The following is a 25,612-nucleotide window of genomic DNA, read 5'->3' on the forward strand; positions in this document are numbered from 1 at the left end:
CTTTTGGCATCTCTTTCAGGAGGTGATTGGTAGATTCTTTGAATTTCTATTCTACCTTCTGCTTCTAGAATATCAAGACAATTTTCCCTGATTATTTCTTGGAGGATGATGTATAAGCTCATTTTTTGATAATGGTTTTTAGGTAGTCCAATGATTTTCAAATTATTTCTTTTAGCTCTATTTTCTAGGTCAGTTGTTTTTTTCCAAGGAGATATTTCACATCACCTTCTATTTTTTCATTCTTTTGGTTTTGCTTTATGGGTCTTGATTATTCTTAAAGTCATTATCTTCCATTTGCTCAGTCCTAATTTGTAAGCAATGATTTTCTTCAGACAGCTCTTATCCCTCATTTTCCATTTGGCCAATTTGGCTTTTCAAGCTGTTAACTGGTTTGTTTGTTTTTCTCATGACTTTCCTGCAGCTCTCTCATTCTCTTTCCAATTTTTGCACAGTTTTTCAGATACTATTGCTAACTGTACCTATTTTATTTTATTTCAAAGTAGTTTTTGAGCCCTTCTATAGCTTGAGACCAATTCATATTTTTCTTGTAAATGTTGGATGTAGGAACTTTGACTTTGTTATCTTCTTCTGAGGGTGTATTTTGATCTTCCTTGTCACCAAAGAAACTTTCTGGGGTCCAGATTTGTTTTCTGTTTGCTCATTTTCTTAGCCTATTTCTTGACTTTTAACTCCTTCTTAAAGTGGAGTACTGCTTCTAGGACACACTATCCTAAGCTTCATGGGGTCCAGGGTGGTACAATTTAAGGAGAGGCTTGCTCCCCTATCCCCCTGGCCTGTGCTATGGTCTGTAAAATTCACAGGCCCACTTGCCCTTTCACTGTGGCTCCAAGCTATAGCATGCCCATGCCCCTCCCTGACCTGAGACACTACCCAACTGCTTCCAGGGTCTGAGCATGGGCAAAACAACAGAGTTCCACCTCAGTGACAGAAGAGACCCCTGTAATCTCCCCCTTGGCCAACTGCTCAACCCCCTCACCAGTCTGTGACTTGAGTTCCAGAAGCAGCCACAACTGCAGTATTTTGAGACTCCCAACACCTGTTTCTCTGGGGCGGCCTGCCTGGGTCTGGATCTGTTCTGGCATGGCCATCTATGTTCCACTCTCACCCCAGTACAGCACACCTTTCCTTCAGACCTTCTAAGGAGTCTTAGGCTGGAAAATGATCTCACCACGTCCTTTTGTGGGTTCTGCTGCTCCAAGAATTCTCTAATAGCATTATTTGGAGGTATTTAGAGGGTTTTGGTGAGAGAGGTCTAGGAAGTCACTGCCTTTTTTTCTCCATCTTGCCTCTACCCTCTTAATTCACTGTTGATAAAGGTGTGAACTGATTAAACAATGCAGGAGAAAAAATTGTCTATAAAACTGTTCACGCCCTTTGTTCCAGTAATAACAATATGAGGTCTGTATCCTAAAGTGATTAAAAAGGAGGGGTCCTTCTCCTCTTTGTTAAAAAATATTTATAGCAGCTCTTTTTGTTGTGTCAAAGAATTGGGAATTGAGGGTATGTCCATCAATTAAGGAATGGTTGAAGAATTTATGGTGTATGAGTATGATGGAATACTATTGTGCCATAAGAAATGATGAACAGAATGACTTCAGAAAAAAAAAAAACAACAAAAAACCTATGAACAAACCTGAAAAGACTTACATAAACTGATGTAAAGTCAAGTGAGCAACACTATGAGAATATTATATGCAATAACAGTAACAATATATGATAAGCAGCTCTAACAATCCCAAAGGAATGATGATGAAAAAATGCTTTCTCCAGAGAAAAAAACAGATTTGATCTGATTGCAGATCAAAGCATACTGTTTTTCACTTTAGTGTGTGTGTGTGTGTGTGTGTGTGTGTGTGTGTATGAGAGAGAGAGAAAGAGAGAGAGAGAGAGAGAGAAAGAGAGAGAGAGAGAGAGAGAGAGAGAAAGAGAGAGGGAATTTAGGTCTATTTTTTTTTCCTTTTTTCACAACATGTGTAATATGGAAATTATGTGTGTGTGCGTTTAGGTCTGTGTTTTTTTTTTCTTTTTTCACAACATATGTAATATGGATTTTTTTTTTAATGACAGAAATCTGTTTTTCTCTCCCACCTTCTCATTAAAAAATAAATTTATTGAAACAGACAGCATAGTTAAGCAAAACAAAATTCCTCATTGTGTATATCTCAAAATATAAACAAATGTCTTCAAATTTGTGCATATAAGTATATAGATATACATGTAGATATACACATAATTTTTATACATGTATATTTATATAGAGACAGTAATAGATACCATTCTGAATCATAAATTCATCACTTTGCTGTAAGGCATAGTGTGTTTCATCATCAATCATCTGGAATCATTGAATCTTGAATGGACTTTGCATTGATTATAATTCTTACAATTTTTAAAGCTGCTTGTTCTTATAATAGTGTTACTGTATATATTGTTCTCCAGATTTCACTCATTTGATCCTTCCTAAAATTATACAATGCCTCAATTTTTTTTTTACAACTGTCTATTTAAATAATGAATCTTCTGGAATACTCAGGGAATCAACTATCATCCTGGAGAAAACCAGTCCAATTGCCAATACTAGTTTAATAATTTTGTGGTAAATCTGGAATGGGAAGCTCCTAAGGAATGGAGAAAATAACTAAAATTATTAGTGAGAAGTCATAACAAATAAATTTCAGTATTATATGTGTATGTTTGTTTTCACAATTTTAGTTACTCTACTAAATCCCTAATATATGTTCTGTCCAATCATTATCAACAAGCACCATACTCAACGCTGTGTTAAATTCACTGGACTCAAAAAGTGATAATCTGAATCAGACCAATCCAAAATGATTTATTTAGTGTTTCTTATGAACACAAGACACTATGCTAAGTACTGAAAATACAAAAGTAAACATAGAAAAAAACCCAGAATTTTATATTAAGGAACTTACATTCTACTAAGTCACTTCAAATAACGTAAAGCAAAGATGAAATGAAATGTGATATGTAAAGTACTTTACAAATTACGAAGAAATGTAAAGTGGTTCCTTGTCTTCAGTGTTGCCATTGTCATCAATCATCATAGTTGGACCTCCTCCTCATCATCGTCAGCATCATACTCGGGACTAATTTTTACTTTTGTATAGGGGAGTTCTACTGAGGGTATCCCCTCCAATTATACATATCAACAATTGCTTTGTAATTTATAGTGCTCTTTAAAGTTACCATTCCATTTTCCTGAGAACATTTTTTTTAGTCTACATAATTCCTTTATTAGGATTGCTGAACAACATTTTTAAACAGCCATTCATGATCAAAATTCTCAGGTTAATGAAGTCAATTTAAATAGGGTCGTTATGGTACATGTAAAAAAGGAAAGAGATCTCATCAGCAAAGACGTCTGATTAGAACAAATAAGGCGGGCAGCTAGGTGGCGCAGTGGATAGAGCACCAGCCCTGAAGTCAGGAGGACCTGAGTTCAAATCAGGCCTCAGACACTTAACACTTACTAGCTGTGTGACCCTAGGCAAGTCACTTAACCCGAATTGCCTCACAAAAAAAAAAAAAAAAAAAAAAAAAGAACAAATAAGGCAGCAGACAAGGGCTACTCATTGGTGGCCTGCTTAAGGTAGGCTATCAAGTCGGCCCTCCCTGTCTTCTTCTTCATGCTGGTGAAGATCATCGCCCCGGGGATGTACTTCTTGGGGTTTTCCAGGTACTTCACCAGCGTATTGTCAGTTCAGGAGATGCCTTTGTTCTTATTGGCGTCAGTATAGGAGAATCCCAGGGGACTGGCAGGTCTTGCGGCCAAAGAGCCCGCTCAGGTTGGGTCCAGTCTTGTGCTTGCCCCCCTACTCCACGGTGTGGCACTGGGCACACTTCTGAACGAAGATCTTCTTGCCCTTCTCAATGTCCCCCATGGTCAGGTCAGCTCAACCCGCAGTCACGTGTGCTCGCTTGCCCAACTCGCGTTTCCTCTCCCTGAGAACATTTTTAATGATTTGTTCTTTTAAATCTTGATTCAATTTATTTTCTAAAATTATGCGAAAACAATTTCATTACCTAGTCATTTCTTAATAATTGCAATGAATAACCCTTTCCTTTAGTCATATTTCTGTATGTACATATGTATATGTTTAGAGGTTTTAAGCATCAAAGGTTATAATCACCATTGAATTTTTGTCTGGTTGATTTTAATTTTACAGTAGATTCTCAAATGCCCCTCCTTTGAGGAATATCTACTTTTTCCAATAGGGACAGTTCTTCAGGATACTATTTTGAATTGTCTCTAAAACTCTTTTGACTTTGACAATATCTTGTTAAATTTCTTTTGTGATCTGTCATGATTACAGAGTAATCATTGACAGAATTGTCTTTACAACATATTTGAAAATCTAGTAGCAATTTGCAAAAAATGTTATTAAAATTCATGAATCTATCACTTGTGGTTCCAAGTATATTATTTTTTTCTTTGTTCAAGAAGTAACATTTTCACTAATTGGTAATTTTTCACATGTAGTTAAAAATTGTTGACAATTCTACTCTCATTTCCTTTAGGGTATTATTCTCTCTTCTTTAAAGTTAATATGTTTTTGGAGAGACAATCCTAAAACTATTGCTGTAATCCTGCCTTCCACTGAGTCATTAATTTATATCAAATTCATGCATTTTTTCAAGCAAACCTATTTCTTTATTGGCCATAAAGCAAAAGAAAACACACACACACACAAAAGTAAAGTGAAAAAAAGCATATTTCAATCTGCATCCAGAGTTCATCCGTTCGCTCTCTGGTAGGAAAAAAAAAATTCTTTGGGGTTCTTTGAAATTGTCTTGAATCACTGTCTTAATCAAAGTAACTAAATATTTCACAGTTGATTATCCTTTCAATATTGCTGTTACTGTATACAATGTTTGTTTAATTCTGCTCACTTCATTGGGCATCAGTTTATATAAGACTTTCGAGGTTCTTCTGAAACCATCCTGCTCATCACTTAGTGTTTAAATGTTTCTATTTCATTAAATATTTCCCAATTACATTTTAAAATGTTTTCAATTTTATTTTTTAGTTCCAAATGATCTTCCTATCTCTCATCCCTCTTATATTCCTTGGGAAGACAAGAAATATAATTCCAGTTATACCTGTGAAATCATGCAAAACACATTTCCATTTTATCCATGTTGCCAAAGCAGGTGGAAAACAAAAATAAAAAAATAAGAAAAGTTTTTAAAAATGCTTCAAACTAGATATAAAATTCATCAGCTCTTTCTCTGGAGGTGGGTAACAATTTTCATCATGGGTTTTCTGGAATTATTCTGGGTCATTATCTTTTTTTCTTTGTTTATTTTTTTTTATTGTGTTCTGTTTGTTTGATTTTGCTGGGCAATGAGGATTAATTGACTTGCCCAAGGTCACACAGCTAGTAAGTGTCAAGTGTCTGAAGCCGGATATGAACTCAGGTCCTCCTGAATCCAGGGCCTGTGCTTTATCCACTGTGCCACCTAGCTGCCCTGGTGACATTGACTTAATCAGAGAAGCTAAGTCTTTTCCAGTTGATCATCCTTATGATGTTATTACGGTGTCCATCAGACGCTTAGTAGTCATGTGGCCCTGGGCAAGTTACTTAACCATTTACCTCAGTTTCCTCACAGAGAAGGAAATGTTAAACCATTCCAGTATTTTTGTAATTTTTTTTCTGCTCTGCTACTTTACTTATGATATCACCTGTTATGTCTAAATCATTTATCCTGAAGCAGTTAGGTGGCACAATGGATACGGCACTGGCCCTGGATTCAGGAGGACCTGAGTTCAGATTCAGCCTCAGACACTTGACACTTACCAGCTGTGTGACCCTGGGCAAGTCACTTAACAATCATTGCCCTCCCCCCCCCAAAAAAATCATTTATACCTTTTGACCTTATCTTGATATGTAGTGTGGGATGTTGATCTATACCTAGTTTCTTCCAATGTTCTTCCCAGTTTTCCCATCAATTTTTGTTGAATAGTGAATTTTCCCCAAAGCTGGAAAATTTGGGTTTATCAAACAATAGATTACTATGATCATTTAATACACTGTATTACATACCTATTCTATTCCACTTATCCACCAAACTATTTCTTCATCATTAGTATATTGTTTTCATGCTTATAACTGTGTAATATTTTGAAATCTAGAATTGCTTGGCTACCTTGCTTTATTTTTTTCATTGATTCCCTTGATATTCTTGACCATTCATTCTTTCAGATTAATTTGGATATCATTTTTCTAGCTCAGTAAAATAATTTTCTAGTTGTTTGGTATGGCACTAAATGAACATAGGTAAAATTGTCATATTATTATATTGGCTCAAGCTTACCCATGTGCAATTAATACTTATACCATTGTTTATGTCTGACTTTATTTGCGTGAAAAAATATTTTGTAGTTGTGTTCATACAATCCCTGGTTATGTCTTGGCGAGGATACTTGAAAATATATTATCTGCAGTTATTTTAAATACAGTTTCTCTATCTCTTCCCAATGAGTTGTGTTGGTAGTACATGGAGGTGCGGATGATTATGGGACTTTATTTTTTTATCCTGCAAATTTTTGAAAGTTTTTAACTATTTCAATTTGTTTTTCATTGTTTTTTTTAAGGACTGTCTAAGTAGACTGACATATCCTGTCTTTAGGGAGAGTGGCTTTATACATTGAGTATATGTGACCATGTAAACTCCCATTTTCCACTTATTGGAAGTTCTTTCTTCCCTTTATGGAGTTCTAATAATGATCTCATTAGTCATAGCTCTAAACTGGAATCTGGGATTAAATGCCCTTGTAGAATCCTTTAAATTACTCTTCCCTTAATGTTTCTTGTGTTCTTAGGATATCTCTCATTTTGCAATATAGGCATTTCAATCAATCACAGATACTCTGAGGACAATGCTAACAGTTCAGTTGCGAACAGCTACTCATCATAAGAATGTTAGACCTTCTGACCTTTAAAAGTTTTTGTGGGATAAAAAATATATATATGTATATATCCTATTTAAAATTCTTATATCAACTCTGTGGCTTATACAGACATGCAGCAAGTTACCCTCTCTTCTAATTCAGAACCATGTCTAAGCATCAACACCCTGCTATGAGTATATGTATGTATATGTATTCATACACAATATTTAAACATACCTCCAGAAATATTTTCATGAAATGCTTCATTCAAATAGTTATATTCTTTCTATATTTTGATGATTTATACATAGGCTAAACAAAAGTAAAGTTCACAATACTTTAGATGAACCAATTGTGACTATCTTATGGAAAGACAGGAATAAAAATTATTTAGGAGAGGAAAATATTGAAGTATTATAATGAGAATCTTTTGAGAGAAGACTTATATAAACAATATTATAATAGCTTTGCAGAATAACCAGTCATAAATGATATGTATAAAATCACTATTCTTTCAAAATTGTGTGAATCATAGGGTTAATACAGAATGAAAGTATTGTAGCTTAGATATAAAAGTGGGAAAGAATTGGGTTGTTGGACAATTGTAATAATAACAACAACATTTCCACAGCACTTTTAGGTTTTCAATGTTTTTATGAATACAATTTAATTTTATCCTCACAACATTAGGGGATAGATGCTATAATTTCCCCCATTTTTAGATGAGATAATTAAGGAAGACAGAGTAACTAACTTGCCCAGAAGCTAAGCAAGTATGTTTCTTTTGCTGAATTTGAATTCAGATTTTCTTGATTCCATGTCCAATGTTGTATCCACTGTACAAATTAGCAGCTTCAAAAATATGTCCCTAAATGACAAGCTGCATGTAATACTAGCTCTCAGGCAGCAATTACAACAAATTAACAATGCATCTCAAATAAGAACACTGAGAGCTCAGAGCTTGCTTTAGATATCTATAGATCCAGTCATACAGACACAGAGAAGTATAACCCACAGGGTTGACTTGGATAAGGCCATATAAGATGTATAAAACCTTGAAAGCCACAGGTAGGCAGACTGACTCTTGGGCAATGCAGTCAGGCTATCAGTAGGAATTTATCTAGGATTCTATTGGATGTAGTTTCCTAAGTTTACTCTATAAGCAATAAAAGTTAATACTTTGAAAAAACTCTGCCAGAAATCACTGTGAATATAAATTTTGATATTTGAACTTTTGAGTTCTTCCTGCACACCATTAACTCTGGAGGAGGCTGCAACTAATTATCTACATCTGAAAAAGCAAAACAAAATATTCTGGCCATTTTAATACCTACATAACTTTCAGCATGAAATATCAGTTCCCTAAAACTTTACCTCCTCCCACTCCATAGCTCAACTGCAAAAAATATTTAGTGCTGGGATCAGGTATAAAGCAAGATACAAAGACAAGTTCTATGCATCAAAGAAGTTTATGTTCTATTTGAAATGAGATAATAATTTAAATAACAATAAAATATTTTAAAGTTCAATTAAATAATAAAGGGTAACATTATAAGTAATTTTCAATTAAATTGTACAGTCAATAATTACTATGAGACTTCAGATAAGGATGAGATCACTAGAAGCCTGGATGGTTAAATAAGTTCTCATTGAAAAGAAGGAATTTGAAGTGGGTCCCACATGGTAGGCTAAATTTGAATAGACAGAGAGTAATGAAGAATGAATTCAAGTTGACATGGGGAAAGGATTAGCATGGAAAAGGGTATGAGATAAATATTCAGAGGGATGACAAATATAAGATAGAAACATAAATAGCAGATAAATAGATGAGAAATAATTCATGAACACTCCCTAAATACCACACATTGTACTAAGCACTGTGGGTACCAATCCAAATGGAAAAGACAATTTCTCTTCTCAAAAAATATATATTTTATTGGAGGAAGACAAAAGATAATTAGAAATGGTGTGGGATACACACACACACACACACACACTCACACACGCATGCATACATACATACATATATGTATAATTTAAATTTCTAAATGTAGGTTCTAATCTGTTCCCCCCACCCCCAGTTTTGGGGGGAAACTGACTAAAATCATTGATAAACAAGTTTAGGTTTTTAAGGATTTATTGAAAGATAGTAAAGAAAGAGAAAGATTGAGAACAGAATTCCTACAACCTGGCAATCCTATCTTTCCTCAACTCCCCTGTGAATTCTTCTGAAGTCCCCTCACCAATACACTCAGGTCAGGAAACCAAAAAGAGACAGAGCTCCCTGTGCAGGCGCTCCTTCCCCCTTTCTGTCCCCTCTCATAAATGGGAGGCACTAGAAATTGGTTGGTTGACTGGGCAGGAATTTCAAAGTTTGTTATCTTCTGAGAACTATGCCTTCTAAAGTACTCTCAAGTACCAGCCAGATGTGCTTAGAATCTAGTCATCTATAAGTCAGCCAGTAATCCAGTTAAGTGAGCCAGTAATCCACTCAGGTGGGCTCCTGAGTATCTGCCAAATCTTATCTATCACATCTATCACATATATTATCTTGACATATGAATATGTGTGTGTGTTTGTGTGTGTATGTGTGTATACACACACATCCAAATAGAGGAGATGTTGCTGGAGAAGAGGCAGAAAAGTATGAAGAGTGAGGAATAGAGTCAGAGATGAAGTGAACTAGACCTTGGTAACACACAGAATATTTATCTAAGCAAGGGACTTTACAATTCAGAAGAGAGGGCTGCATGGTAAAGGCATCTATAGGTTGAGAAAGCTGCAGTGAAGAAGATAGAAGTCTGGAGAATGAGGTATATAACATGTTTATGATTGCTTTTGTCCATATATCTAATTACAACATAAAAACGGACAAATATGAACTGGTTTACAAGATAAAAAGACATTAAAGATAAATGTGTTAGACATACCAGCAGCAGAAGGTGATGGAATATTCCTAAATGTGCTACATAATCAGATAATTGTATTTATCACAGAAATGTTTTGCATGATATTTTCTAACTTTATAACACAGAGAATGTTAAAAAATAGTATGTCTTAAAACATCTTCGTATCCAAGTTCAAAATCATTGTGATATTAAATCTAGAATCTTTTTTACTTCAAATTATCAGGATTAATTTATTCTTAAAAGAACTCAAAATGATAAATTATACCTTACTGAACAGGCACTGTCAATTGGGAGTATATTATTTATTTTATTTTCTCTTGTGATGATGCTCACCAGGCAAAGAATTCATTTCAAATCGTCTCAATGTCCACAATGAATTCACCTAAAAGCATCATTTATCCTCTATAAGCACTTTCAAGGGAAAGGCTGTGTCTTGCTCATTAGAATACTCCTCTAACACCTATTATAGTTCTCTTCATATAATAGACACAATTTTTCCATCATTATCAGTTCTTTAAGATTCTGGTTTTCTGCAAGTTGTTAATAATATTTCTGAATCACCCCTTGTGATGTATATCCTAAAGGCCTTATCCCCATTTTTGAAATGTGGAAACTGAAGTCAAGAAAATTTATATGACTTGCTTCTAGAACATAATGCTGACAAATGTATAGAACAGTATGTGAAACCAGGTCTTTTTTTAATCTTCAGGTCCTGGACCCCTGTAACTGTGCACATTAAAATTTATGCATGGACATGTAAATATGTAGGGGACTTGTATATAAATGTTTAAAATTATTTTTCCCAATTACATGTAAAGAAAGTTTTTTAATATTTTTAACTTTGTTTTTTTTAAATTTTGATTTCCAAATTTTTCTCTTCTTTTACCTCTCCCTTCCCAAATAGAATAATGAATTTTATATAAATTATATATGTGCAGTCATATAAACAATTTCCATATTAGCCATGTTGTGAAAGAAAAAACAGGCCAAAAGAAAAAAAATAACATGAAATAAATAAAGTGAAAAATAGTATGCTTCAATCTGTATTCAGACTCTATCAATCTTTTCTCTGGAAGTAAATAACATTTTTTAACTATAGGTTCCTTGGAATTATCTTGGATCTTTATTTTGCTGAGAGTATCTGTGACTCACAGTTGATAATCATAAAATATTGTTGTTAATGTGTACAATGATCTTGTGGTTCTAGTCAGTTCAATTTGCACCAGTTCTTACAAGTTTTTAAAGATTTTTTTTTCTAAAGTCAGCTTGCTACTCATTTATTATAATATAATAGTATTCCAATAGTATCATATACTGTAACTTGTTTAGCTATTCCACAATTGTTAGGTATCCATTCAATTTCCCATTCTTTGCCAGCACAAAAAAAAAAAAAGAGATGCTCTAAATATTTTGGGAGAGATAGGACATTTTCTTTTTTAAAAAATCTCTTTAGGATACACACCTAATAGTGTTATTGCTGGATGAAAGGGTATGCTGTTTGTTTGCTCTTTGGGCATAGTTCAAAATTGCTCTCCAGAATGGTTGGATCAGTTTACACCTCAACTTAGAGTGCCTTAATTCGGATGAGAGTAAAAGTTCTTGTGCTCCTCTGACTACCTCCCTCATCTTTTTTTATTTTTTTCTTAACTCTAAAACCTAATAATAAGAAATTTCCTAAAAACGAGAAAAGATTTTAGGGAAGACTTAAAAGTATCAGTTTCCTGAGTAGGAATATAAACACTTTAATTTTATTGACTCTCTTACGGTCTTTCTTGTTTACTTTTTAATGTTTTTCTTGAGTCTTATATTTAAAAGTCAAAGTTTCTATTTAGGTTGGGTCTTTTCATCAGGAATGCTTGAAAATCCTCAGTTTCATTGAATGTCCTAAAGGCTTACACTCAGTTCAGTTAGGTAGGTGATCCTTGGTTGTTAGCTCTTTTCCCTTTCAGAATGTCATATCCAATCCCTGTGATGTTTTAATGTAAATCTTTTAAATCTAGTGTAATCCTGACTGTGGTTCCATGATATTTGAATTAATTCATTCCGTGTACTTGCAATATGTTCTCCTTGACCTGGGAGATATGTAATATGCCTATAATATTCCTGGGAGTTTTACTTTGGGGTTCTCTATCAGGAAGTAATCAATATAGTATTTCAATGTCTATTTTATATTCTGTTTCTGGAATAACAGGGCAGTGTTCAATAAGAATTAATTGAAAAATGATATCTAGGCTCTTTTTTAATCATTGCTTTAAGGTATTTTAATAATATCTCCATGTCATTTGTTTTTGCAATGAGAAAATTTCCTACTTTCTTCCATTTTTTTCATTCTTTTGATTTTGATATATTGTTTCTTGGTGTTTGTAGAAAGTCATTAGCTGTTAGTTGGTCAATTATAATTTTTAAGCAATTATTTTCTTCATTGAGTTTTTGTACCTCACTTTTTATTTGGCCAGTTCTTCTTTTATAAGTTCTTCTCTTCAATCATATATATATATATATATATATTTATATATTTTTCCATTTTGCCAATTATGCTTTTCAAGGCAATTTTCTCTTCATTGGGTGTTTCTGGATCTTTTACCATTTAGTCTACTTTTAAGGTATTTTTTTTCAATATTTGTGTCTGTGTGTCTGTGTGTGTATATTTCACTTAAGAAACCATTGAGTATGTTTTTCATGATTTTCTTGCATAATTTTCATTTCTTTTCCCATTTCTTCTCTAATTTTCTTACTTGATTTCTAAAATTTTTGAGCTATTCATGGCCAAAGACCAAGGTCATACCTTTTTTTGAGGTTCTAAATATAGCAGTTTAGAATTTGGTGACTTTTTCTGACTTTGTGTTTTGATCTTCATGGTAACCAAAATAACTTTCCATAGTGACGACCTTTTTCTGCTTTTTGTTCACTTTCCAGGCTATTCCTTGAATTTTAACTATATGATAAAATAGGGATCTTCTTCCAGAATGGAAGGGGCACTATCACAAGCTTCAGATGGATTTTTGTTTATTTCTTTTTGTTTTTGCAGATGTTTCCAGAGGAAATTCTGGGGCCATGTATGTTTCTGTTTCTTGAAAGATGATATGATTTAGGGAGAAGTGGGTATATACTTTCCTGTACTGTCTGTGAGTGACCACAAGCACTCTTTTCAATTTTAGAACCATGACAAATGTTCCAGCTTTCCTAAGGACACAATTTCTGGTGTGCTATTCCTCCTCCTTGCTCTGGGACTGAGACACAGGACTGTGACCCAGATACAAGTACAGACAATGCAACAGAGTCCTGCCCCCAATGCCATGAAAGAGACTCTATAATCGTCTTGTATAAAGTTTTCTGATCCACTTACTGTCTGTACACTGAGAGTTCTCAAAAGCTCCAATGCCTCCACTCACTCAGTTACCTGCAAGGCCTACTACTATTTTGCAGGAACCTAGTCTATGCAGATGTAGGATCCTCTGGACTATGCTCTACTCTTACCCTGGTGCACCAGACCTTTCTTGGCAACCTTATAAGTTTTCTTGAGCTGCAACATTGTTTCATCATGTCCTTTTGTGCATTTTGCCATTCCAAAAAATGTTTTGAGGTGATTTTTAAAGTTGTTTGGAGGGGACATTTGGGAAATCTCAGGTGAGTCCCTTCCTTTTCTCCACCATCTTAGCTCTGGCCCCAATATAAATTATTTCTAAGAATTTCTGAATTTGTGTCTCTCTCTTATAGTATGGTATAAGTCCTAGCTTTAAGGACATTTGTGCAGGGATTTGTATCCCAGACCTACAATAACAACAGTTTTGTCTTTGAATAACTCATTTGATGCATTGTACCTGTAATGATTGGAATGACGCCACCTGCTGGAGACTTACTGTAGAAAAGCTCCGCCATGACGTGAATGTCCCTTCATGGTCGCCATCTGTGAAGGCTGAAATTCTAGCTAGTCTGTCTAAAATCTCTAATGAGTGGTCACCAATAAATTATAAGCTTTAGCAAGAGTTAGACTTTTAAGAATCTATTAAGGAGAATAAGAATTTGGTAAAGAGAGAGAGAAAAACCTAGATTCCTATCTATTAAAGGGAGAGAGCATTCCTAGCTCTGCTGTCTGCCAAAGTCCACAAGAAAGAGAGTGAGTCAGAATGCTAGGCTCCCCTTTCTTCCTCCCACCAGCAAATGTCATTTCCTGACACCAAAAACAAGACTCATGACAATCATTATCATAGTTCAAGACTCTGCTTCTTTTTCCATGGAAGGGTACATATTTTACAGAAATGTAGAAGTAAGCAGCAAGATATGGATATGAATATTGGGGATTTTAGATATCGGAATCAAACGTGTTCTAAATTCACTCAGAGTAATAGTATTAGTTTAGAGGTTACAAAGGATTTCTATGCTATTATATCTACATTTTGAAATTAGTGGTATGGATCTATTTTCATAGAGATTTTCATGCTTTTGAGATTGTGTTTTATACTTAGTTAAAAAAAAGAATATTTGGAAAAAGTCTTTATAGTCATGTGATCAAGTTTATATTTTATAACACTCCTTACTTATTAATATTAAGTTCATATTCATTTAGATTTCCCTAGTTTGAATTTCATTGTCTTTTATTGTTCCATGTGTATTTTCTTCTATTCATTCATCTATCTAATTTTGAAACATTGCAAGATGGTTTTGATTTCACAATACAATGTTAATTCTAGGAGTATTGTGCTCCCATATTCTAATTTTGGTTTTGTTATTTTTTTTTTATCAACTGATTATTTGATCAAACTCTTTAAAGCATTCCCCTGGCAAATTGGTTGCCATGGCAAGTGTAAATTGATTCTAGAAGTATGATTTTTGATAAGCGTATTCCAAAAAAAAAAAAGAGAACATTTGTAAAAGTTTTCTTTTTAAAAAAAAATTTCTTGGAGATTGTGTTGTGCTTTAACTTGTATTTAAATATGTTCCAATTTTTCACAAAAGTAATTGTATCCTTAGTTAAAATGGGGGTATTATTTGAAATTATTGCATAATTATATATTATATTCTGAGTCAAGATGTATTCACATTTTTGTGATGATTTATTATCCTCAATTTTAAAATCCATATGAGACTTGGATTATGGGAATTTATCATTTAAGACATTGATTGCCTTTATTCTGAGTTATCAGATGCCAGTTCGCCAAGATGCCATCCAATCATAAGAGGAATACATGCAAGAGCAGACATTGAACTGTCACATGAGGGGAGACATGCATGAATTCAAAGTATGGCTGAGGGAAGGGCTTTTGAAAAATGTTGAGGTTGTGGTTAAAAATAGAATTGAACGCATACTACTGAAACGGTTTTTGAAGGGCCACCAATTTTTGAAGGACCGCCCCTTCACGGAGGAGACCATGATGAACAGCCATGTGCCTGCTGTTGCCCGGGAGAGCGTGGCCCAGCACACACTTCTGAGACGCGAGCTTAAAAATCTGAGTAGAGAACGGAAGCTCTTTCTCTCTCTCTCTGCACACACTTCCCTAATCAATATTACCTGTTTGTTGGCTAATTAATTCACAAATAATAAAAGCTAATTAATCCCTCTCTAGTCAAAGCTCAGAGGCTTCTTTCTCTTACTGTTCTGGGAGATATATAAGGAAAAGGTTAAAGGGGATTTTAATGCTCTTATATCCAATTTTAAATCTCACAAGATTGGATTCTTTTGGTTTAATATTTCATTTTATTTTTCCCCACAATACTGTACAGATGACTGGAAGTTTGGATCCCACCCATCTCATTTCTACACCTGGCTTCTATGCCTCCTCCTGTATGCCTGATGCCATGGACATCTCAATCCCATGCATCTGATTAAGTCTGACTCAGTTTCCTCCAATATGTTCAGTGCCATGGACATATATTCATTCCACCTATTTTAAGCCTGGCATACTGCATGGGAGTTATACATTGCTTAAGTGTGGGAATGCTCATATCCCATCATTTCTCTGTTCTTTTATGGTAACCCCCATAATTATCTCAGGTGTCATGATAAATACACTGTTGAATTTGGCCTAGACCCCTGTTACCAATTATATTAGATTTTTAAATTTCTCATAATGGCATGAGGATAATTAGGCAGATCATGCAAAAAGTGAGAAAACAAAGATGAAGATTATTTTTTAAAATTAATATCACAGCAATTGTCTTCTCAATCTACCCTCCACAAGGGGGGACTATAGTAATATTAATTTTAAAGAATGTTTCAATTTTTGTTTTATTATATGTTTCATGTGTAACAACTAAGATTCTGAATTCCCTTAGACATGTTTTTGAGAACTCTCATTGTTTAATTTGATTATTGACAAAGCTATTTTAAAGTTGTGTTAAGCTCAATTTTGTAGGGAATTTTCCTGTCTGATTACCAGCATCCACACATCAACTCCTGAAAAGACTTCCATTCCATGACTACACCTAGAGCACATCTGAGAAAAGACTTTCAGAGACTTTAAATGAACAGTTTTGTTTTGTTGTTGTTGTTGTTGTTGTTTTTCTTTTCTCTTTCTGTTATAATATACACCATTTGTAACATGCACTCTCTGCAGAGGCCCTCCCTTTGCAAGACTAATGTCAAAGCGCTGGTTCATGAGGACAAAAAAACACCCCTCTGGACAAAACTTTCCTCTCTCCCTTTTCTATATTGTTATTAGCATATTGTTAATTAGCATAGGTAATTATATTCTGTTATTTTTTACTGTTTCATCAAGGAAACACCCCATTTCTTGAAGAAACAATGTGGGGATTGTTATGATTGGAATGATGCCACCTGCTGGAGACTTACTGTAGAAAAGCTCCACCATGAGGTGAAGGTCTCTGAGGGCAAGACCATGCATCTTTTCTTTGGTGTCAGGAAGTGACATTTGCTTGTGGGAGGAAGAAGGGGGAGCCTGGCGCTCTGACTCGCATTCTTCCCTGTGGACTCTGGCAGAGAGCAGAGCTAGGTATGCTCTCTCCCTTTAATAGATAGATGAATGTAGGCTTTCTCTCTCTCTTTACCAAATTCTTATTCTCCTTACAAAAGGGGAATACAGACATAGCAAAGAAGAGGGAGGACATAGTGTTTCCATGAATAAGGAACAAGAAATACATGATAAGTCAATAACCTCAAAAATGATAATGTATTATTTGGACAGGTAGGAGAAAAAACATAAAAAGAGATGTGTGATAAAAGCCACAAAAAGAGTATAATGATTGGAATGATGCCACCTGCTGGAGACTTACTGGAGAAAATCTCCACCATGAGGTGAAGGTCTCTGAGGGCAAAACCATGCATCTTTTCTTTGGAAGAAGAAGGGGAAGCCTGGCACTCTGACTCACTCTCTTTCCTGTGGACTCTGGCAGAGAGCAGAGCTAGGAATGCTCTCTCCCTTTAATAGATAGGAATCTAGGCCTTTCTCTCTCTCTTTACCAAATTCTTATTCTCCTTAATAGATTCTTAAAAGTCTAACTCTTGCTAAAGCTTATAATTTATTGGTGACCACTCATTAGAGATTTTAGACAGACTAGCTAGAATTTTAGCCTTCACATACCCTCAGTTTCTTCATTCATTAAATGAAGGTATTTAATTAGATGATTTCTATGCTCATTTCCAATTTGAAATTTTACCAGGAAGCTTTTGATCCAATCACTACTTCAATATGAACAGTAGAATAGTTCTATTTCCTTAAGTGAGATTAATCTATTTTCAGTGTAGATACCTATAAGGACTTTCCTTTGTATGGCCTTTATAAGACAGTTTTGTTAGTTAACAGTCCTATGAGTTTATGTGAAATGATAAGAATGTAATGTTAAAGATATTTTACTGCATTGTGAGATCCCAAGAGATAAAAAATTAATAACATTAATGAATATAATATTATCTTAACTTACTGTTCATTTAATTTTAATTGCTAGTTTATAATTGCCAGTATTTAAATAACTAGTTTCTAGAAAATTAATTTTCATTTGTAAAAGCAATTTAAAGTGGTGCAAGAGAAGCAATCTTTAATTGTGTAATTTTTAATCTAATAATTTAAATAAAATATGGCAATTTAGTTTGTTTTAAATTTGAGGTCTCTAATTCAAATAAAATCACACATTAGCAGAATGAGTCACCATGATGCTTAATTATTTATGATGGTTATTTTATATGTCAAAATAATATTGTTTATTATGCATTTTATATCATGCCTTAGCCATCAGCGAATTGGTAAAAAAATTTGTAGCATTTTAAAAAGAATAATGATCTTAGTTTTGTGTCTTCTTTCACTACCTACTGTCATTTTCCAAATGCTTTTTTCAGTAAGACTAGCCTTGTAGAGAAATGGTATTAAGCAGGAACGCATTCAGCAGATATCACCACCATGGATTTATGGAGTGAAAGATAAAATATTTTTATAATTGTACAAAATCACATTCCCCCCCCCCAAATGTAGAATTTCAATCCCATCGGAGATAGACTGTGCCTAATTATTTTCAACTAAACAATAAACAAATTTCTTATTTTATTTATCATTAATAATTTTGCCAATTTAACAGATTTTAACTAATATTTAAGATTATGTATTTCAATTATTTGATTAACAAGGTAAATTTTTCTAAACGTTATTTATAATATTGTTAAACAGTTAATAGCATATGGTAAATTATTCTGGCATGATACACAGTACCTGACACATAGTAAAATATATAAATTGATATATAGAGATAAGTCCATATACAAATATATTCAATTCAATTATTTTTATTATTGAAGTATTAATATTGAACATCTATGTAACCAACTGAAAGGTTTAGAAAATATTTAAATTTAAACTAATTACAATTCACAAATCTTGAGAAAGTGTTAGCATGCTATACTTAGATGTTTTCATGTTGTCTCACCCATTAGACCATGAAATCCTTGATATCAGGGAAAGTGTTTTGACTTTCTTTGTAAGCCCAACTTTTACAACAGTGTCTGAAACATAGTATGCACATAATAGCTTCTTATCATTTAACTGATTAATATCATGTCAATAAATTAGACATTAAATTTACCTAGTAGTAGGAATACTTAATGGTATTTTATTAAGAATATTTTCTAGAGGGGCATATAAGTGGTACAGTGGATAAAGCACTGGCCCTGGATTCTGGAGGTCCTGAGTTCAAATCCGGCCTCAGTCACTTGACACTTGTTAGTTGTGCTACCTTGGGCAAGTCACTTAACCCTCATCACTCTGCAAAACAAACAAACAAAACCAACAAAAAACAAACAAGGAAAAAAAATAACATTTTCTAGTATTAAACACATTTACCTAATTACCATGATTTTTCAACATTGTGCAGTAAAAAGAATATCCTAGATTCTTAATCAAATACTCTATGCCCTAATCCAACTTCAACCACTAATTACTTATATTTCCTTATTCTGTTCCTTTGACTTCTTTAAGCTTTGATTTACTCACCTGCATAACTATGTTGGGTGAGATCCTGTATAAATTAAATTCCATCTCTCACATGCTATTGTTATACTATGATCTGAAACAGTGAAATCTCTATCAGACATTACCTCAACATATTTCTTCATTAAATAATCAAAGAATTTAAAATTTGGAAGGATCAACAAAAGTATCTAGTTCAATATATCCTGGAAAAATGATGGCCATATACAATATAGCTGATAGCTGGTCATATACCTTTTTCTTAATAAAATAAATGAGGACAAAGTCAAGTAAGTAAGTATCAAGCATTTATCAAGTTCCTACTCTTCATATTCTGATATAGCTTATCCAATTTTTGGATAGTTGTGCTTGGTAAGAAAGTTCTTCTTACCCCATCTAGCCCCTGAAAAGAGACTGACTGTTTACCTTTCTGAAATCTCTACCCATTGTCCCTAATTTTGTCATCAGATCATGAAGAAGAAATATAATTCCTCCTTTATTTAATAGTCATTCACTTTTTTGGGACTGCAATTATTCACCCCACATGTATTCTTCTCTAAATTAAGTGTTGCATTTCTGTTAATTAATCCTCAGAGAGAATAAACTTTAGACCTTTCAACATATGATACTCTGATGAAATTCTAATTTATTGATATCCTTGCTACAATGTGGAGTCCATAACTGAACAGTGTATTTGAATTGTGGTCTGATCAAGCTCTAGTCCAAGGGTATTGATATGTCTTCATTAAAGTATGCTATCATGTTTCATGTTATTCTGAATAAGTGAATGAATGTTAGAATTAATCAGTTCTACAGAAAAAAAAAATCTACTCATTCTACAGAATGTGGTTGAGTTCACTTTTGGATTTCCATGCCTCAGAAACAGTTTTATTAATTTGAAATAAAGGGAATTATTTTTGCATTAACACCATTCATTTTATGAGAGCAGAAAGGAGAAATACCTTATATTGACTGTGCTTCTTTTCAAGGTAATTTTTAGATGATTAGGTGATACAGAGTTCTGGGCTTAGTAATGGTCTAAGAGTGAAGGGATTTTAATCAAATGGAAAGGAATAAGCTACATAACACTTTAGTCATCAATAGTAGATTTTAGAAGTATCTCTGGTTTCTGTCAATACCCAATCAAGTATGGGTTAATGCCATACTTGATTAACAAGGCATGAATTTATAGACCTTTGGCCAATAGAAAGCCCATGGTTATTTTGCCATGATTAGTCAGCCATAGGAAATTAATAAATTGAATGAAAAATAAATCAGGAATAGAGGTATTTTTTTCTTTCTTGCTCTGTGTGTGTGTGTGTGTGTGTGTGTGAGTGTGTGTGTGAGTGTGTGTGTGTGTGTGTGTGGCAATTGGGGTTAAGTGACTAGCCCAGGGTCACACAGCTAGTAAGTGTCATGGGTCTGAGGACAGATTTGAACTCAGGTGCTCTGGACTCCAGGACCAGTGCTTTATCCATTGTGCTACCTAGCTGCCCCTGTAATAGAGTTTTGAGTTAAATTATGTCCTTAGAAATTAAGTCATTAAGTTTCACATGCATCTAGATAGGCTAGAAAAAATAGTATAGTAGAGAAAAAGTTAAGCCAAATCAATAAGTATTTTTAAGCACCCACTCTGTCCTAGGCACTGTGTTAAGATAAAATGAAGGTTAAATATATTTGGAATATTTAGGGAATGGGATATTTTTTCCACATAAATATTTTATTATTTTCCAGTTACATTTAGAGATAGTTTAACATTTATTTTTATAATATTTCTAGTTTCAAAATTTGTCCCCCCCTCCCCTCCCTCCCTCCCCCCTTCCCAAGACAGCAAATAATCTGATATAGGTTATATATGTACAATCACAATAAACATATTTCTGCATTAGACATGTTATGAGAGAAGAATCAGAGCAAAAAAGAAACCCCCCCCAAAAGCAAAACGACAACAAAAACAATAGAAATAATATGGTTTGATCTGCATCCAGATTCAACATGTTGTTTTTTTGTTTTTTTGTTTCTTCTGGATTTGGAGAGCATTTTCAATCGTGAGTCCATTGGAACTATCTTGGACCATTGTATTGCTGAGAAGAATCAAGTCTATCACAGTTGATCAACACACAATGTTGTTGATACTGTGTATAATGTTCTCCTAGTTCTGCTCATCTCACTCATCATCAGTTCATTCAAGTCCTTCCAGGTTTCTCTGAAATCTGCCTGTACATCCTTTTTCAGCACAATAGTATTCCTTTACATTCATATACCACAACTTGTTCAGCCATTCCCCAATTGATGGGAAACCCCTCAATTTCCAATTCCTTGCCACCACAAAAAAAGCAGCTATAAATATTTTTGTACATGTGGGTCCTTTTCCCTTTTAGGAAACCTTTTTATCAGATATTCTTGCTATCACACAATATCACAAATGGTCTTGTGCTCACACTATCTTCATCTTTTTCACTGATTCAAAAAAGAATGGCTTTAATGTGAAAAAAATTCAGTTCAAAATGAATATACACACATAGACATAGACATATATGCATAAATTCACATAAATTAGTTAGAGAGGGGAGAGGGATTTGGTGGTCAAGCTGGTAATTTACATGTTTCTTTACTGGTAAATAATAGTGACTCCACATACCTTCTTCAATTTCTCAGAATAATCTCTGATATATAGACACTAGCTGCTTAAGCATTAAACATGGAAAATTAATTTTGAGTTCCAGAAAATAGTGATCTGTAGTTTATAGCAGAGATAAGAAAAACAATAGATTTCTATCTCTTTGAGGTGAAAATTAAGTACAAAATACAAAGGCATGATGACAGTCAAAGAGGGACTTATAAAGCTATTAATTTTCCTATTGTCATCACTCTCATTTTTTCTATCAGCCTAAGCTAGGCCAGCCCAATAATTCAGCTCCAGCATTAAATAAAAGAAAATAATTGTAATAAAATTTTTTAAAAGTTACTGATTAAAATTAAAAGAACACATTTTTTCTTACTTAAACTATACAAAAAGCTAATTCAATCTGAGGCATATAGGAATTGGAGCTCAAAAATATCCTTTTGCCCATTTTCTTTTTTTTGTTTGGGTTTTTTTTTTTGTTTGTTTATTTGTTTTTAGTGAGGCAATTGGGGTTGTGACTTGCCCAGGGTCACACAGCTAGTAAGTGTTAAGTGTCTGAGGCCGAATTTGAACTCAGGTACTCCTGACTCCAGGGCCAGTGCTCTATCCACTACACCACCTAGCTGCCCCTCCCATTTTCTTTTATTAAAAAATTATTTTAAGTTTTGAGTTACAAGTTCCATCCCCCTTTCCTTCCTCCTATTCCCCCATCTCTGAAGTAGTAAGCAACCAGATATATATATGAAATCATGTAAAACATTGCCATATTAGTCATTTTGTATAGGAAAACAAATAAAAGAGGAAAAATTAAAGAATGAAAGTTAAAAATAGAGTGTTTCAGTCTGTGTTCCATCAATATCAGTTCTTTCGAGGTGGATAGTATGCTTCATTATTAGTCCTTTGGGATTTTCTTGGATCATTTTATTGTTGAGAAAAGCTAAGTCATTCACAGTTCTTCATCAAAAATATTGCTTCCAGAGAGCACAATGTTCTCCTGATTCTACTTACTTCACTATTCATTGGTTCATAATCTTCCAAAGTCTTTCTGAAATTGAACTGTTTGTCATTTCTTGTAGCACAATAATTTTCCATTATGATCATATACCACAGCTTGTTTAGCATATCCTCAATTGATGGGCATTCCTTTCATTTCCAATTCTTAGCACCCTCAAAAACAGCTACTATAAATACTTTTGTACAAATAGTTCCCTTTTTTCCTCTTTTTGGGATGCTTTTGGGATATAAACCTAGCAGTGGTATTGCTAGATCAAAGGGTATGCACAGTTTTATAACCCTTTGGTCATAGTTCCAAACTGCTCTCCAAAAAGACTGTATAAGTTCACAACTCCACCAACAGTGGATTAGCATCCCAATTTTCCTCCATCCCCTCCAACATCCAACATTTATTATTTTTGTTATATTTATCACTCTGATACATGTGAAGTAGTATCACAGAGTTGTATTAATTTGCGTTTTTCTGATCAATAATGATTTAGTCTATTTTATATGACTATAGATAATTCTGATATCTTTGTCTGAAAACTTCCTGCTCATATCCTTTGACCATTTATCAATTGGGGGATGAATTGCATTTCTATAAATTTGAATCAAGTCTCTATATATTTGAGAAATGAGATATCAGTGATACATGTTGTAAACATTCTTTCCCAGTTTTCTGCTTTCCTTAAAATTTTGGTTACATTAGTTTTGTTTGTGCAAAAGCTTTCAATTTTATATAATCTAAAATATGTATTTTACATTTTGTAATGCTCTCTATAACTTCTTTGGTTCTAATTTCTTCACCTACCATAAATCTTACAGATGAACTATTCTATACTCTATTAATTGGCTTATGGCATCATCCTTTATGTGTAAATCATGTACCCATTTTTACATAATATTAATATATGGTGTGAGATGTTGGTCCATACGGTTTTCCAGTTTTCCCAGCAGTTCTTGCGAAATGATGAATTTTTGTCCCAAAAACTTAGATCTTTGGGTATACCATATACTAGATTACTATCATTATTTACTATAGCAATTCATACCTATTCTATTCCACTGATCTACCAATTTATTTCTTACTACCAGATTCTTTGGATACTTAACAATTTATGATACAGTTTGAGATCTGGTACTGCTAGATTACCTTCTTTTGCATTTTTTCATTGATTCCTTGATATCCTTGAGCTTTATTTCTTCCAGATGAATTTATTACTTTTTTCTGGCTCTATAAAATACTTTTGATAGTTTGGTATGGCACTAAAAAACAAATTAATTTCAGGATTATAATTTTTATGATATTGGTTTGGCCTACTTGTGAGGAATTATTATTTTCAATTGTTTAGATCTGATTTTATTTGTATGAAAAAGGGTTTCACAGTTTTGTTCATATAGTTACTGGCTTTGTCTTGGCAGGTAGACTTTCATGTATTTTATATTGTCTACACTGATCTTAAATGGAATTTCTCTTTTCATCCCTTGCTGCTGGACTTTGTTGGTAACATATAGAAATGTCGATTATTTATGTGACTTTACTTTGTATCCTGCAACTTTGCTGAGATTCTTTAATTTATTTATTTATTTGTTTGTTTGTTTTGGTGAGGCAATTGAGGTTCAGTGATTTGCCCAGGGTCACACAGCTAGTAAGTATCAAGGGTCTGAGGGCAGATCTGAACTTGGTTCCTCCTGAATCCAGAGCCAGGGCTCTATCCACTGCACCACCTACGTGCCCCTGAAATTCTTAATAATTGCAAGTGTTTTTTAATTAATTCTCTAAGATTTTCTAAATATAATATCATATCTTCAAAGATTGATAGTGTTGATTCTTCCTTGCCTCTTCTAATTCCTTTAATTTCCTTTTCTTCTCTTATTGCTATGGCTAACATTTCTATTACTTATTAAATAATAGAAATGATAATGGGCATTCTTGCTTCATCCATGATTATACTGGGAAAGCTTCAAGCTTATACCCATTACAGAATTAATATTTTAAAATAAATATTATTTATAATTGTAAGAACAGTTCCATTTATTCCTATGTTGATCTAGTGGGATTTTTTTGGTAGTTCAGTATTTTATTATTTTTCAGGTACATATAAACATAGTTTTTAACATTTTTTCATAAGATTTTTAGTTCCAAATTTTTCTCACACCCTTCCTTCCCTCCCTCATCCCCAAGACAGAAAGCAATGTAATATAGGTTATATATGGGCAATCACATCAAACATATTTCTGCATTAGTTATATTGTGAAAGAAGAGTCAGAGCACAAGGGAAAAACCTCAAAAAAGAAGGAATAAAAGAAAACAGTCCAAAAATAAAAACAGTATGGTTCAATCTGTACTCATAAACAATAGTTCTTTTTTCTGGATGTTGAGAACATTTTTTATCATGATTTCTTTGAAATTCTTTTGGACCATTGCATTACTAAAAAGAGCCAAGTCTATCATGATTATTCATCACACTATGTTGCTGTTACTGAGTACAATATTCTCCTGGTTCTGCTCCATGCAGGATAAATTCATGTGAGTCCTTCAAGGTTTCTCTAAACTCCTGCTTATTGTTACTTTTCACACTGATATATTTAAAACTTTGTGTTCTAAATTGTCTTCTTCCTTCACTCTGCATTCCTCCTTATGAAATCCAGAAATTCAATATGTCATACATTTTTTTTATTTTATTATTTTTTTTAAGTGAGGCAATCGGGGTTTAGTGACTTGCCCAGGGTC

General features: G+C 33.7%; 1 pseudogene; it reads right to left on the reverse strand.

The window, feature by feature from the left end:
- Positions 1 to 3,610: 3,610 nt before the first annotated feature.
- Positions 3,611 to 3,926, reverse strand: LOC122736032 (annotated as a pseudogene).
- Positions 3,927 to 25,612: the final 21,686 nt, after the last annotated feature.

Source organism: Dromiciops gliroides, chromosome 1 (genome assembly GCF_019393635.1).
Source record: "Dromiciops gliroides isolate mDroGli1 chromosome 1, mDroGli1.pri, whole genome shotgun sequence".
In the NCBI taxonomy this organism is placed as follows: domain Eukaryota; kingdom Metazoa; phylum Chordata; class Mammalia; order Microbiotheria; family Microbiotheriidae; genus Dromiciops; species Dromiciops gliroides.